The 17,016-nt window shown below is 35.2% G+C and overlaps 1 protein-coding gene across 4 annotated transcripts in view; it reads left to right on the top strand.

Moving 5' to 3' along the window:
* Positions 1-17,016, top strand: part of tshz2 (teashirt zinc finger homeobox 2) — a 272,183-nt gene that overhangs the window by 135,129 nt on the left and 120,038 nt on the right. The gene's annotated exons all lie outside the window — the stretch shown is intronic.

Raw genomic sequence — 17,016 nt, 5'->3', positions numbered from 1 at the left:
TTGAGTGAGTTGCTTAGAAAGTTTATGCAAACTCGCACATGGAGGCAAATTATCATGTGGGGCACGAATGATGCAGATTGGGTGGCTCAAGAATTTTCCTTAAACGCATCTACCGCATGAGTTCGAACAATTGACCCTTTGCTAAGCCACACCCTCCTTAGTTACTGTTGCTACACCTGTCAAGCTTTCGTGCCTGGCACATCTATTACAATGTGTATGCGCCAGTCTCAGACATGCCCAGGGATGTAATTAGTCATTTTTGGCGAACAGGTGAACATCTGAGAAAGAAATCTATCCACGACATAACAGGCAACCGATTAAAAGATAACTTAATCAGAATGGAAGCTAGCTTAGCCTAGCCGCATCATTCGCTGACCATTCAACAGCTCAATTCATGCACAGCAGGAGAGGTGAAATTTAAGAATAATCTAAAAATAACTAATTAAACCATGATTTTTCTTTTTTAGCCAAAAAGTCTGATAGAATAATTGTAAATTAAATATTCATCAAAGGCGGCAACACCAAAGCTCCAAAAATACAAATTTATTAAATTTAAAAAGCTGACACAAAGCGTGTAACGTTTCAAGCCACACGGCTCTTCATCTGACAGTCTTAGCTTAGACTCTCCTTAGACCGCCATTTACAGTCTAAGTATACTTGAATTAATGCCAATGTGTTAGTCGGAGCTCTAAGAACATCGTATAGCATGCCACGCTGCTCCGTCTATCGTGTTTTATTCCGTTACTAACCTGTACAGGGGCTTGTGGTGTTATGGACTTAACGTAATCTACTAGAGATAATAACACAAACTGTTTGAATAATTCAAAACATAACACTTTATTAGTCAGGTAAATGTGTATTATACAAATTCATCCAGTCAATTCATAAATGATCAATACAAGACATCAGATTCTCAAAGATAAATCCAAGATCAAAAGATCCATACCTGACTTCAAAATATACATAGTTATGGAGCATGAAGCTCCACATTACGGGCTGATCTGATTCCAGAATCGCGCCCAATATTTAGAAAATTTCCCTTAAGTAGTCAAACAAAGAAACTCCTCGAGGAAAGGGGTGTGTTGAAAAACAAAAGGCATTTTCATTTCGTGGAAGAGTTTCTGCCTATAGGGCATTCGAATAGAAGCCCCTAGTTAAAGGCACGCCCTTAGCAGTGGTTCAAAAGATACCTGAAGTTATATATCTATTGTTTTGATTATGTGTATTTCTGAGGGAATGAGACCATTGTACCAGTCGCACTAAGACATTTCAAATGATATCAAACATGATAGATAAAGTCACTTGGATTGACATAGAACGTTTATTCTTTGAAATGCAACCCAGGCTCATTCTGAAAACGTAGTCCCGTGGACGCTTCTGGAGACCGCAAAATACGTCCCGGGAGGTATGTATTTTTGCAGTTTTGTTTTCGCGAATCTGCAAGAGGCTGCTGTGTGCGCTTTTTCGTATCTCAAATGTCTCTCGTGAGTGCCGTTCGCGCCCGCGCTGTTCTCACGTGAACCAACCAGAGGCCGCTGTCTGACTGAATGATTAACTATGCGACCGGCCAATCGGCTGACCCACTCTCCTCCTTCTCTAAACCCAACCAATTTTACCGATTGACCCGCCCGCCCACTCACTTCCCTAAACCCGAGCAACAATTTAGAAAAGCCGTCTAGAAAAAGAAAAGCCCTCGTCTGATTTTTTTACCACATTTTCGGATTTCACCACGTTCTCACCCTGTTATGAACTCGTTCACTTCATTTTATGGATTGTGTTTTTGTCTTACCTGATTTCTGGAAACGCTTCTCCTCGGACTCGAACCCGGTCGCCGTGGTCAACTCCTCCTCTCTGCATCTGAAGTCTGCCGACATACAAGATGAGCCGACCGGACAAACTGGTTGCGGCGGGAAAGCCCTCCACACGGTGGTAAGCGGTCAGCCGGTAAGCACGAAAGGGAACAGCGTCATACCGCATCATAGCTTTCGCTTAAAAAAAATTAAATACTGCCATACGTACGTCCCAGGATGTATTTCGCAGTCTCCAGAAGCGTCCACGGGACTACATTTTCAGAATGAGCCTGGGTTGTTGAAATGACCCTTCTGTGTGAGTTAGGTGAAAAGGGAGTGAGTGAACAGAGGGGGATTTCGGAAGTGGTTTTAATTGTAAATAAAAGAAGGGAGAAAATTTAACTTTTCCACATTCCCACCTGGTGGGGTGGATCCAATAGTCTCTGTGTTTCCAGCTCATGTTTGAATTGTCAAAGACGTTAAACTATTTGTGGTATCTCAAATCTTACACACATAAAGATAGTAACATACTTCCTAGTTTGACTGATGGAGAATTTAGCCAACAGGTTAAACACCACATCGTAGTCTGTGTTTTATGCTATGTGAGCGAGCATGAGCAATACGTTGCTGACTGCAGTTCACTAAACAGCCACTGTTGTCACTAAAAACAAACGTTGCTAGTTTCTTCATAAAGCCCTATTTAAACGAAGTGAAATATAGAATGTGGCACAACACCTTTCCCCCTCGCATATGGCAGCAGGGTGTTAATTATTGTACAGAAATATTGATCGCTCTGTGATGGAAATACCAAGGCAAAAACACTCCCGTCCTGAAAGAGTCGTCTTGAAAGGTTTAAAGCAGCACGGCAGCCTATTTAATTTCACTTGTGGTTCTTTTCCTCGTCTTCTAATTGGGTTATGTGCATTAGATTTTCAAATTAAGCATCTGCTGTTAACAGTATGCATATGTTGTTGTTCTACTTTGAAAATTACAGCTCTCAAGACTTCAATCACCGCCTGTCCGTATCACATGAAATTTGGGCTTTGAATCAGAAGCAGGTTTGGAATCCCCAGGCCTTGACTCTTTCATCATGGGGAGTGCATTTTAATTAGCTCGCCTCGGCTCAGCGCAGAACTGACGATTTGCACCAGGGCTGCGGAACAAAACATTGAAAACCCCTACCATGCAAATTAACACTGTGTCGCATTCATTGGCAACAGTTGCAAATATTTTGCTATGTCAGTCAGCTTCGCACCAAAACTTACAAGGGCTTTTTGTTTTTTGTTTTCTTCTAAGACTGCACAATTAGGTGTGTTTTGAAAGCTTGTGTGCAGATATGGATATCACCGTCTTCAGTGTGAGTGCCTTGAGATTGTTGTGTCAAGATCTCAAATTAGTTTGTTTGTTATTATGAGTCTTTACTCTTAATTTGTCTTCATTTATTTATAGATGTAGAATCTACATCTGAATCTTTCTGTCTGTCTGTTTGTTTGTCTTTTAGTTTGTCATTCTGTTGATGTATCTATCACTCAGTCGATTGTTCTGTCTATTTATTATTTTTAAAATTGTTCTGCATATTATTTTTACATGACTGTCATTCTACTTTTTTCTATATCGGTCTGTATGTAGTTTTATTGTTCTGGCTATTGATTTATCTGGCTATTGATTTATCAATCTATGGTTCTAGCCATTGTTCTCTTATTCTGTCTTTTTATTCTGTTTATTTGTCTGTCTGTCTATCTATTCATCTTTCTGTCTATCAATGTGTCTGTATGTCTATATATGTCCGTCTGTGTGGCTGTCTACCTCTGTCTGTCTGTCTATATGCATGTCTATCCATTCATCTTTCTGTCTATCAATGTGTCTGTATGTCTATATATGTCCGTCTGTGTGGCTGTCTACCTCTGTCTGTCTGTCTGTCTGTCTGTCTGTCTGTCTGTCTGTCTTTCTGTCTGTCTGTCTATATGCATGTCTATCTATTTATCTTTCTGTCTATCAATCTGTCTGTCTGAATGTCTTCATATCTCTGTCTATATGTCTGTCTTTCTGATTGTCTATATGGATATCTGTCTGTCTGTCTGTCTACTTATTTATTTCTATATGTCTGTCTGTCTTTCTGTCTGTCTATGTGGCTGTCTATCATATGTCTGTCCGCCTATCTATATGTATGTCTATCTATTTATTTATCTATTTATCTGTTATCTATTTATTCTGTCTTTACGTCTATATATTTCTGTCTATATGTCTGTCCATATGTATGTCTGTCTGATTGTCTAAATCTCTGTATAAAAATCCATATTTATGTCTATCTATTTATTGTTCTGTCTGTCTGTCTGTCTGTATTTCTACCTATCTGTCTGTCTATCTTTGTATGTCTATCTATTCATCTTTCTGTCTGTATGCCTACATATGTCTGTCTATATCTCTGGCTGTCTTTCTTTCTCTCTTTGTTGCTGTCTACCTATATATTTGTACGTCTGTCTGTCAATCTATAGCTATGTCCATCTATTGTTCTGTCTGTTTCTGTCTGTCTGTCTGTCTGTAATTCTACCTATCCTGTCCTATTTTTATGCATGCCTATCTATTTATCTTTCTGTCTATCAATCTGTCTGTCTACATTTGTCCTTCTGTCTGTCTGTCTATATGGCTGTCTATCTCTGTCTGTCTGTCTGTCTGTCTGTCTGTCTGTCTGTCTGTCTATCTATATGTATGTCTATCTATTTATCGTTCTGTCTGTTTATGTCTGTCTGTCTATTTGTATGTTATGTGTATTCACATAGCGTATATATCCAGTATGGCCAAACACTTTAATCACTTCATAATCATAAAGGGGGGTCTCTCCATCCACTTGAATTATGCTACGGCTGCCACAGAACAATGATGCCAGGCACTCACCACACATCAGCTATAGGTGGAGTAGAGAGACAGTGATACAACCAATTCAGTAGATGGGGATGATTGCCTGTCTGTCTCTCTGTCTATATGTCTACCTATCTGTCTGTCTATCTATATGTAAGTCTGTGTCAATTTATTGTTCTGTCTATTTATGTCTATCTATATTTTTACCTGTCTGTCTGTCTGTCTATATGTAAGTCTATCTATTTGTCTGTCTGTCTATCAATATATGTCTATTTAGCTTTGTTTATCTTTATTTCTGTCTATATGTATGTTCTGTCTATTTATGTCTGTCTGTGTATATGTCTACCCATCTGTCTCTGTCTATCTATATGTTTACCTATCTACAGTATCTGTCTGTCTATATCTATGTCTATTTATTTATCTTTCTGTTTATCTATACGTCTGTTTATACGACTATCTATTTGTTTACCTGTCTGTCTATATTTCTGTCTATCTATATGTAAGTATGCCAATTTACCGTTCTGTCTATTAATGTCTGTCTGCCTGTCTGTCCGTTCGTCTGTCTGTCTGTCTGTCTGTCTGTCTGTCTATCTATATTTTTTCTGTCTGTCTGTCTGTCTATATGTATGTCTATTTGTCTGTCTGTCTATCTATATGTATGTCTATTTATTTATCTTTCATGTATATGTCTGTCTATACGTCTATCTACAGTGTCTGTCTGTCTTTCTGTCTTTCTGTATTTCTACATGTCTGTCTGTCTGTCTATACTGTATGTCTGTCAATTTATTGTTCTGTCTATTTATGTCTGTCTGTGTATATGTTTATTTGTCTGTCTATATTTTTACCTATCTGTGTGTCTATATGTACGTCTATCAATTTGTCTGTCTGTCTATCTATATGCATGTATATTTATTTATTTTTCTGTTTATCTATGCGTCTGTCTAATTGTCTGTCTATACATGTATGTCTGTCTCATCATTTTATCTGTCTACCCGTTGTATATCTGTTTGTTGTTATTTTTTATTATTCCATCATTCTGTCCTTCTGTCCATCATTTCTGTCCTTCTGCCAATTGTTCTTTCATTTAATAATTTTCTCATCACTGTCCTGTCATTCTATTATTCTGTCAGTATGTATGTCTGTCTATCTGTTTATTCTTCTGTCCGGCATATTTCTGTTCAGTCTAATATTTAATTTTCAGTGTTCATTTCTTTAATTTTATCTTTGTTTTTTGTCATTTTATCCATTATTTCTATCATTTTATCATTTGATCTGTCTACAGTTTAGCATTCTAACATTCTGTTTGTTATTGTTTTATTTTTATCATTGTAACACTTTATCATTCCATCTATCTTTTTGTCTGGCTTTCTGTTGATGTATCTATCATTCAATAATCAATTGTTCTGTCATTATCTTTCTACTATTCTGTCTGTCTACCGTTCTGTTTATCATTCTCTACTTTGTTCTATATATCATAATATATATCTGTCTGTCTGTCTGTTGCGTTCTGTTTCTTTTTTCTTTTTTTGTCTATTATGCAAATCTATTTGTTGACCATAAACTTACAGCCCTTCTAAACTCTTCCACTGACAAATTTTGCTTAAAAAAAATAAAGACATTTTATGTCTTTTCTCATGTTCACATTGCAAGTTCGCACTCTGTTCTGGTCTTCAATTCAAGCAGAACTGGACTGTTAAAAAGCACTCCTAATGCCACGGCAACCACACTAAACACACCTGTGGACTGTTGTGTTTAACATACATTAATACTGGCCAACTGACATTGCATAGCAAAATACCCCTACATCACAACTTAACTACCATCACTCACTGAAAGACACATCAAGTCCAGAGCATGCCGGTAGAGATCTGTCTATGTGTGTGTGTGTCTGTGTGTACCTAGTATTCTTCATGTTGTGGGGACCAAATGTCCCTACATGTTTAGCAATACCATGAAATGGTAAACTTGTGGCATACATTTTGGTCCAATCCATCCATCCATCCATCCATCATCCTTCTTTTTCTATCCATCCCTCCCTATCCCTCCCTATCCATTCATCCATCCATCCTCTTCTGCTTATCCCAGGTCGCGGTATCAGCAGTCTCAGGAGAGAACCCCAGACTTCCCTCTCCCCAGACACTTCCTCCAGATCCTCTAGAAGGATCTTAAGATGTTCCCAGGCCAGCTGAGAGATGTAGTCCCTCCAGTAAGTCCTGGGACATCCCCCAAGGTCTTCTGCTGGTGGGACAAGCCAGAAGCAACTTCTTGGGTATAGGGGTTCAGCAGGCATCCGAAACAGGGCACCCTGCCATCCTGCAAAGGAAACTCATTTCAGCTGCTTGTATCTAAGATCTTATCCTTTTAGTCATGACCCAAAGCTCATGACCATAGGTTAGAATAGGAACGTGGATTGACCGGTAAATTGAGAGCTTTGCCTTTTGGCTCAGCTCCTTCTTTAACACAATTGACCAGATATTTTATTGGTCTCCATAAGGAAAATGGCTCTTAAATCGCACAATTAAGTATTTTGAAAATATAAAAATGCAGATGGTTTCACTATGTGTGTTGGGATTAGGAGTAGAGTTGGGGTAGGGGGATCGAATACATTCTGTACAGTATAAAAAATTATTGCGTCTGTGGGAAGTCCCAGTTAAGATGCATTTGTGTGTGTGTTTGTTTTAGCGTTTATGCTCACAGATGGTGTTAAAAGCGTTCGGGCAGGTGTAGTCTAAGTATTAAAAAACAAACATGTACAACTGAATTCAGAATTATTAACCCCCCTTTGAATTTTTATTTTTTTTTATATTTCCCAAATGATGTTTGACAGAGCAAGGACATTTTCACAGTATGTCTGATAATATTTTTTCTTCTGGAGAAAGTCTTATTTGTTTTATTTTGGGTAAAATAAAAGCAATTTTAAATTTTTAAAAAACATTTTTTAAATCAATTATTAGCCCCCTTAAGCTATATTTGTTTTTTATAGTCTACAAAACAAACCATTGTTATACAATAACTTGCCTAGTTAACCTAATTAACCTAGTTAAGCTTTTAAATGTCACTTTAAGCTGCATAGAAAAATATCTAGTCAAATATTAGTTACTGTCATCACGGCAAAGATTAAAAAAATCATTAGAGATGTTATTAGTTATTAGAGATGAATTATTAAAACTATTATGTTTAGAAACCTGTTAAAAAAATCTTTCCGTTAAACAGAAATTGGGGTAAAAATTAATTCAGTCTTCAACTGTATTTTATATGTAATTATTTGTAGACTTTAAAAGTGAAATTAATAGTTGGAATACAGTATGTTAAATTAAACTTCCATTAGCCTGTTTTGTTTGCACTTTCTTCATTTGTGCAACATGTTTTATCTATTTATCCATTTGATTTTCACTCTGGACCATTTCAATGTGGCGATGTCATTGGGCTATGAAAATTTCCTGCTTTTTGTCAAACTATTTGATAACTGTAACGAGGCAATTCAATCATATCGTAATGTTGAATCAGCTGTCATGGCATTATTGATCAATATGTGGACCTTTTAGGATTCTCGGAAATTATGAAAATGAAAAATGTAAAACAGGATAAATGCTAGGACCATTGTTATTGTTTTCTTCCCTCAAAATGGTCTATACATATGCGTCAAATTCAAGATTTCCCAATATGGTGTTTATAGGTGAAATAATGTGCCATTTTTCATCAGCATAACAGGCAGACTTATGTAACTCAACTCACTTTATTTCTATAACTCTTTCAACAAACCACAATGGGTACCAAAGTGCTGTACATAAAACACATAAAATCATGCAAATATACACAAAACCAAAATACATCAACTCACATCACATTAAAAGCTAAATAAAATAAGTGTGTTTTCAGTGACCTCTGAAAAGATTTAAAAGTTTGAGCTGTTTTTAAAGAGAGTGGAAGATCGTTCCAAAGTCTTGGAGCTGCTACTGAGAAAGCTCTATCACCTTGACATTTGAAGCTTGATCGAGGAACTTGCAAATAGAGACGATCCTTAGAGCGAAGAGATCTCGCATAATAATTAGCTCAGAAATATACTCAGGGGCCAAAAATGTAAAAATGAACATACTAATTCTCTCTACTTAGAACTGATCAAATATCATGCAACATTTTATTATATTTTAAATTGTAAATGTGCACTATAGGGCTGTTGAATGCTTGATTCTAATTGGCTGATGAACATTCTGAAGTGTGCCATTATATTCATATGATGTAGTTTTGACCGCGTTACAGTTCCATATCACTAATCCAAACGATTTCACTCTACAGTCAGCAACAGATTAGCATTTATATACACTGGCTGTGTGGTTAAAGCTGTCAAGACAGGTATGGTCTGAGTAATAAAAAATTAACATATTTATAATGTAATTATAGACACTAGAAGCATAATTGACATCTGTGTAATGTTATTGGAAACTTTCATTAGCATCTTTTCCTTTTGCGCTTCCATTGTGCAACATGTTTTACATATTTATTCATGCAATTTTCACTATAAATTGTCGCTCGGCATAGCAGGTAGATTTATGTACAAATTAAACATACTCCTCCTTACCTGCACTAATTAAAATTGATCAAAAATAAGTGATCATGCTAAATTTCTTTATGAATTTAGATTTGTACTATGAGCTGTTGATTCTCATAGGCTGATGAACATTCTGAAGCGTGCCATTATTTTCATATAAACACACAGATAAAGTAGTTCCAGGCGTTTTTTATGCACTTTATAGTTCCATATCACTACGCCAAATGATTTGACGTTTTACACAGAATGCAACAGACAGACATAAAGTCAAATGAAAAAGGATTTGAAGGAGATGCATACAAAATTAATGTTAAACGGCAACAGTTTCTGAACAAAAATCTGACAAATGTTTAGAAATACCATATCTTTAGGTGTAACCATTAGGGAATGCTGCAATACTCAATATAATCTTGAACTATTTGGTACGACCTCCTTGGTTCAATACGCAATCAAATTAAATATTTTAGTGGGGATTTTGCATTTCCCCTATTCTTTTAATTTCTCTCTTACCTGAATCTGCGCATGTTAGTCTTCATCAAATATATATATATAATATATAGTCCCACTTTATATTAAGTGGCCTTAACTAATATGTAGTTACACAGGAATTAATAGTTTGTTACAATGTACTTATTGTGTAAATACATGTATTTATTGTGTACTTATGCTTGATTAAATACCAGTATGTAATTACATCTGTAGTTAACTTCTGTAACTACATTTGTAAATACACTGCTGGCCATTCCTTACACCTTAACCCACCCTTAAACCTACCCATGCCACCAAACCTGTCCATAACACAACCCCTATCCCAACTCATGAGCACCACATGTTCTAAACTACATTATGAACACAGTAAGTACATTGTATTTATTTTTTTTATGCAAGTACATATTAGTTAAGGACACTTAATATAAAGTGGGACCATTTATATATATATATATATATATATATATATATATATATATATATATATATATATATATATATATTTATTTATTTATCAAGCAACAAGACCTTTAATTTAATGTATAAAGTAAAGATTCTATAAAGCAGGGGTGTCCAAACTTTTACTTATGAATAGCCAAAAACCAATCTTGAATGAGCTGGGGGGCCGATGGTAAATATATCAAACTCTATTACATTAAATTTGCCATTAATGATTTCCTAATTTATTTATTATTTAGGTCACACTTTATTTTGATGGTCCATTTGTTGAATTAAGTAACATTGCAGCTACATGCCAACTAATTCTCATTAGATTATAAGTAGACTGTTAAGTTATATAGGGTTAGTGTAAGTTGACATCTACTTGCAAACTTTCTTATAGTCAGTTAAATGTCGGTTAAAGGAGCAGTATCAGCAGATATCAAGCAGACAGTCTACTAATACTCAAAAGGACCATCAAAATAAAGTGTTACCAATCTTTAAAAATAACCAGAAAAGATTGCTTTATAAATTAACTAATGCAGTATGTTTTAAAATATCATAATGAACTTATTACAGTAAAAACAATCCCTTTTTTAACTGATGGAGATGCGCTGCACCTGTTTTTTTTGCCTTGATTTGCTCGCAGATGTCTTCTGTATTGTCTTCAATCTGTTGAGTGAGTTTTTACATTTTGAAAACATCGGATTCATTTACAACATTTAATTGAAATGTTTATTTTCAGTTAGCTTTTTTGTAGCTCAGCAATAAAACAAATGTTTAGTTTCATTAAATTAGAAATTACGATCTCTGTTAAAGGCTTTCTCCACAACCCTCACCATCATCTTTTCATGTGAGATCGTGGGCCAAATCAAAGGTTATCATGGGCCAGCTTAGGCCCGCGGGCCCTAGTATGGACATCTCTGCTACCGTATGAAGTATGCAGTGTTCTGTTTGATTATATATTTAAAACTACTATTAGGTACATGTTAGTTACTGTTTATTTAGTATTACCTTTGCTACAGTATACTGTTTTCATTTTGTCTTGTATTTTGCTTGTAGAATTAGTTTTATTTTTATGTGACAATGTTGTTACTGAACATATCATACGTATATCAAAAAATAACAAACTCTAAATCTAAAAAGAGCTGTAAGAAGTCTTCATTGTTGCACCCTAAGTAGCCATTGTATAATAGACATTATTGACTCCAGTCCTTTTGAATTATCAGAAAGTAATGCACACATGAGTTGGAATGGCCACTACCCTTCCCGTACGTCACCACATGAGGTGTGCATTATTCATTCATGTATTCATTTTCCTTCGGCTTAGTCCATTTATTCATCAGGGGTTGCCACAGTGGAATGAACCGCCAACTTATCCAGTAGATGTTTTATGCAGCGGATGCCCTTCCAGCTGCAACCCAGTACTGGGAAACACCCATACACACTCATCCACACATACACTACAGCCAATTTAGCTTATTCAATTAACCTATAGCGCATGTTTTTGGGCTGTGGAGGAAACCGGAGCACCCGGAAGAAACCCACGCCATCACAGGAAGAACATGCAAACTCCACACAGAAATGCCAACTGACCCAGCCGAGGCTTGAAACAGCAATCTTCTTGCTGTGTGGCGACGGTGCTAACCACTGAGCCACCATGCCACCTTTCTAATAATTCAATAACTTATAATACTTATTTCGACGCCACAGGGGTGCAGTGGGTAGCACGATCACCTCATAGAAAGAAGGCCGCTGGTTTGAGCCTCCCCTGCAGTCCAAAGACATGTGCTATAGCTGAATTGGTTACGTAGTGTGTGTGTGTGTGTGTGAATGAGAATGTACGGATGTTTTCCAGTGATGGGTTGCAGCTGGAAGGGCATCCGCTGCGTAAAACATATGCTGGGTAAGTTGGCGGTTCATTCCACTGTGGCAAGTAAATAAAGGGACCAAGTTGAAAATGAATGAATGAATAAATCACTTATTCCTTATACTCTATGGCAGGATAATTCAAGATAAGATGACTTTTGTATGTTGTAAGTGCCAAGCCAGCGGTCCAGTGCATGCAGGTAGAGCTCTATATTTGTGTGTGTGTGTGTGTGTGTTAGCGTTTATACACACAGAGGGTGTTAAAAGCTGTCAGACAGGTATGGTCAGACTGAAAGCTCAACACTGATTGATCGGTGGAGTTCATGTCAAGTTCATGGGAGGTCTTTGCCATCATCGCGCGGTGACTGGCATCCGCAGATCAGCGTGAGGAGAGAGAGAAAATCAGGCTAGAGGAAAAAAAGAAAGAAAACAGGAGGATCGAGTAACGTCACCGCATAACAGATTAACAAAGGCAGCATCATCTCTCTGTATGACAGCGGGATCATTTATCACACAGCAATGGTGGGGAGGGGGCGTGTGCGCTGAGGTCATCTGTAGTCTGTGAGTAATGGCCACTCATTTGTTTATCGGTGACCTCAATAATCAGAGATGGTGAGAGGTCGGGACTGGAATGGTGAGACACTGGAGAGCTCCAGAAAGACAATAAAAAAAAGCATCCGGCTTTCACCTTGTGTGTAGGACTACGGTTACGCTGTAGTAATGAAGCTGTGCTGAACAATGCGCCGTGCCGCTCATTGTGCGCTGCTCATTGTTGCCGCTTCTATGACATCATAAAGGTTTTGCAGATGAAAGATTTTGATGTTTCTATGGTTTCGGCTTGTGTCGTTATAATAGGTGAATTTCGGGTAAATCTGATCCCTTTTTGACACTGAGATGATGACTGAGGATGCATTGTGACAACTGTATGAAGGCCTTTTCAAAGCAAAAGGGCTTTCATGATGTTGTGCATTGCATAAGTATGTAGTGGGTAATACAATTGAATGTGTATTAATTTCTAGTTATGTACAGTATGCAGTGTGTGTGCATAATAATTACAGCAGCTGGAACCAGTCTGGCCATTCTCCTCTGACCTCCGGCATCAACAAGGCATTTGTGCCCACAGAACTGCCGCTCACTGGATATTTGCTCTTTTTTTTTTTTTTTTTTTTTTACTGACTATTCTTTGTAAACCCTAGAGATGGTTGTGTGTGAAAATCCCAGTAGATCAGCAGTTTCTGAAATGCTTAGACCAGCCCGTCTGGCACCAACAACCATGCCACATTTAAAGTCACTTAAATCACCTTTCTTCCACATTCTGATGCTCGGTTTGAACTGCAGCAGATCGTCTTGACCATGTCTACATGCCTAAATGCATTGAGTTGCTGCCATGTGATTGGCTGATTAAAAATGTGCGTTAACGAGCAGGTGGACAGGTGTACCTAATAAAGTGGCCAGTTATATATTTTAAAATTATCATATATATCCAACACAATGTTAATATATTTGAAATGCATATAAACTATTCTTGATGTCGTGCATTGCATAAGTATGTAGTGAGTAATAAAAATGAACATGTATTCATATGTAGTTGTGTAAACAGTGTGAGCATAATAATTACAGTACATGTGTAATATGTTGTTAAAAATTGAACTTTTATTAACCCGTTTTTCTGTGCGCTTGCCTCATTTTGGTGTTTGCATCAAATTAAATAAGTCCTTTAGTGATTTTATATACATATTAAATATGAGTCATATTGTCTCAACTTCAAAATAATGGTGGAATAGGGGTGAAATGATGTCTTTCAGAATTCTGTATATCTTAAAAAGACCTTCGCTAATTAAACTATATATATCTAATAATGATAATATAAAAGTATATCCAACAAAATGGTAACATATTTTAAATGAATATAAACTTTTCTTGATGTCATACGTCGCATATGTATGTAATAAAAATTAGCATGTATTAATACTGTATGTACTTGTGTATGAGCATAGTATTTACAGTATGTGTGTAAGATGTTGTTGAAAATTTAACTTTTATTAGCTTTTTGTCTGTGCACAATGCCTCATTTTGGTATATGCATCAAATGAAATAGAAAATACGCGATTTTATATATATAATAAGTATTTTCAGCTTCAAAATAATGGTTAAATAGTGGTGAAATAATATCTTTCAGAATCACGTTTATCTAAAAAATTGAGTCTCACCTGCGTTAATTAAATTATACACATCTAAAAAGGAAAATATATAAACATCTCCAACAAAATGTTGACATATTTAAATGAATATTAACTTTTCTCGATGTCATGCGTTGCATAAGTATGTAGTGAGTAATAAAAATTTGCATGTATCAATACAGTATGTACTTGTGTATGTGTATGAACATAGTATTTACAGTATGTGTGTAAGATGTTGTTGAAAACTTTTTGAACTTTTATTAGCTTTTTTTGTCTGTGCACACTGCCTCATTTTGGTGTTTGCATCAAATGAAATAGAAAATAAGTGATTTTATATACATAATAAGTATTTTCAGCTTCAAAATAATGGTGAAATAGTGGTGAAGTAATGTCTTTCAGAATCATGTTTATCTAAAAAATTCTGTCTGACCTGCGTTAATTAAATTATACACATCTAAAATTGAAAATATATAAACATCTCCAACAAAATGTTGACATATTTAAATGAATATAAACTTTACTTAATGTCATGCATTGCATAAGTAGTGAGTAATTAATATTAACATGCAATAATATGTAGTTGTGTACATATACAGTGTATGAGTGTATCAATTACAGCATATGTGTAATATGTTGTTAAAAACAACTTTTATTAGCCTTTTTTTCTGTGCAATTGCCTCATTTTGGTGTTTGCATCAAATTAAATAATTAATTTACATATTAAATATGAGTCACATTGTCTCCTTTTCAAGATAATGTTGAAATAGGGGTGAAAAAATGTCTTTCAGAGATATAAAAATTGTGTCTGACCTGCACTAATTAAATTATTTAAATCTAAAAATGATCATATATGTATATGCTGTAAGTATGTCCAACAAAATGTTAACATATTTGAAATGAATAAAAAATATTTGCGATGTCATGCATTGCATATGTAGTGAGTAATAAAATGAATGTGTATGTATTTGTGTATACAGTGTATGAGCATAAGCTGTGTAATATGTTGTTGAAAACTCAACATGTATTAGTCCTTTTTCTGTTCACAATGCCTGCATTTGATGCAAACATCAAGATGAAATGGGTAAATAAGTGACTTTATATACATATTAAATAGGAGTCAAATTGTCTCAACGGCAAAATAATGTCTTTCAGAATTACATATTTATGTAAACATTGAGTCTGACCTGCACTAATTACATTTTTATATATCTAAAAACTATAATATGCAAGTATTTCCAACAAAATGTTAACTTTTGAAATGAGTATAAACTATTCAAGATGTTGTGCATTGCATACAGTGAGTAATGAAAAAAATGAACGTGTATTAATATGTAGTTGTGTGAGCATAATGATTACAGTAGCTGTGTAAAACATACACGTATGCACTTGGCTCATTTCATTGTTTAGTTCAAATGAAATGAACAAAAGTAGCTTTATACACATCGAAAGGATAAAATATGGAATAAATGCAAGTAATTTTTTCTCAATTTAAAATAATGTTGAAATGCAATATTCATTGTCATTTAGCATCACATATTTTCTATGTGCATTATAATTCTAAGGTATAAACATGCTCTGATCTGCACATATAAAGTATGCAACTTAAAAAGATTATAAGTGTATCCAACTAAACTTGACTATATTTGATATGAACATAAACTATCAATGATGTTGTGCGTTGCATAGGTTATGAATAATAAAATTGAACAAGTATTAGTATGTAATTACCTGTACAGTGTTTATAAAATTAGATGTGTAATATGTTGTTGAAAACTCTATAAAATATGAGTAATATTGTCTCAACTTAAAATTAATGGGTAAAATAATATCATTGTCATTATTTGCCATGACTGTATATTTATATATATTTCTAAAATGTCATATATTTATGTAAAAATGAAACGTGCCTGGTCTGACCTGCACTAATTATTTGTTAAAATTAGTATTATAATATATTTATTATATTTTAAATGAATATAAGCTGATCTGTAAAACCTGGTGTTTAGAAGAGCGATATATAAAATTGCACTTTTCAGGGTTCAACGCTAAGGATTTTTTATATGGGTCCGATTGGGCCATTGGTTGAGATTTTTACTTTTCCTGCCAAAATTTTCACTGGCCCCACCAAAAAAATTAAAAAGTTAATAGCTATTTCTTCACCACATATTTTAAAAAGTGGCAAAATTATGCCTGTGAATCTTGAATTTAAACATTTTAAATATGTTAATAAATGAGCAAAATTCAATATTTTATGCAAATGAAAGAGCAGTATAAAAAAAATGTGCTGGTATTTTAATGCAATTCTAAATAATTTTTATAAAAATGGCCTGCCAAACTGACAACTGTTTTTTTTTTTTTTGTTCTTTTTTTCAGTTTCTTAATTTTGTACCCATGTAATTGTCTGCTTCTAAGACTTTAGAAAAAGATGTTGTCTTTTAGCCTCATTATTTAATTTTGCCGCCATGTTGCCATCTTTTCACCTTACTGGTTGTTACCAGGTTACAAAAAAAAAAAAACATGCTCATCGTTACTGGCCGATAGGGGCCAGTAACAATCCTGTCTACTGTCCCGAGTGTCTTTCACCCTGGCCCCGGGCCACAGGGCAGTCCTTATTGTTGAGCCCTGCTTTTTAAAAGAATTTTCCTAATATAACTAGAATTATTATTGGTGGTTCATTCCGCTGTGGCATAATCCGGATTAATAAAGGGATTAAGCCGACAAGAAAATGAATGGAACTAGAGTTATTATTATTAATGTTGACATTTTAGTGGGTGTCTTCAGTACATTTTTTTGGATCATAAAAATAATTTTTGCTCATTTTAAAGTACATAAAAATGCTGTA

The sequence above is a fragment of the Danio rerio genome, chromosome 23 (genome assembly GCF_052040795.2).
Source record: "Danio rerio strain M-AB ecotype USA chromosome 23, GRCz13ab, whole genome shotgun sequence".
NCBI lineage: Eukaryota > Metazoa > Chordata > Actinopteri > Cypriniformes > Danionidae > Danio > Danio rerio.
Note: the sequence above shows the minus strand (reverse complement) of the source record. Positions and strands in the feature narration are given on the sequence as shown.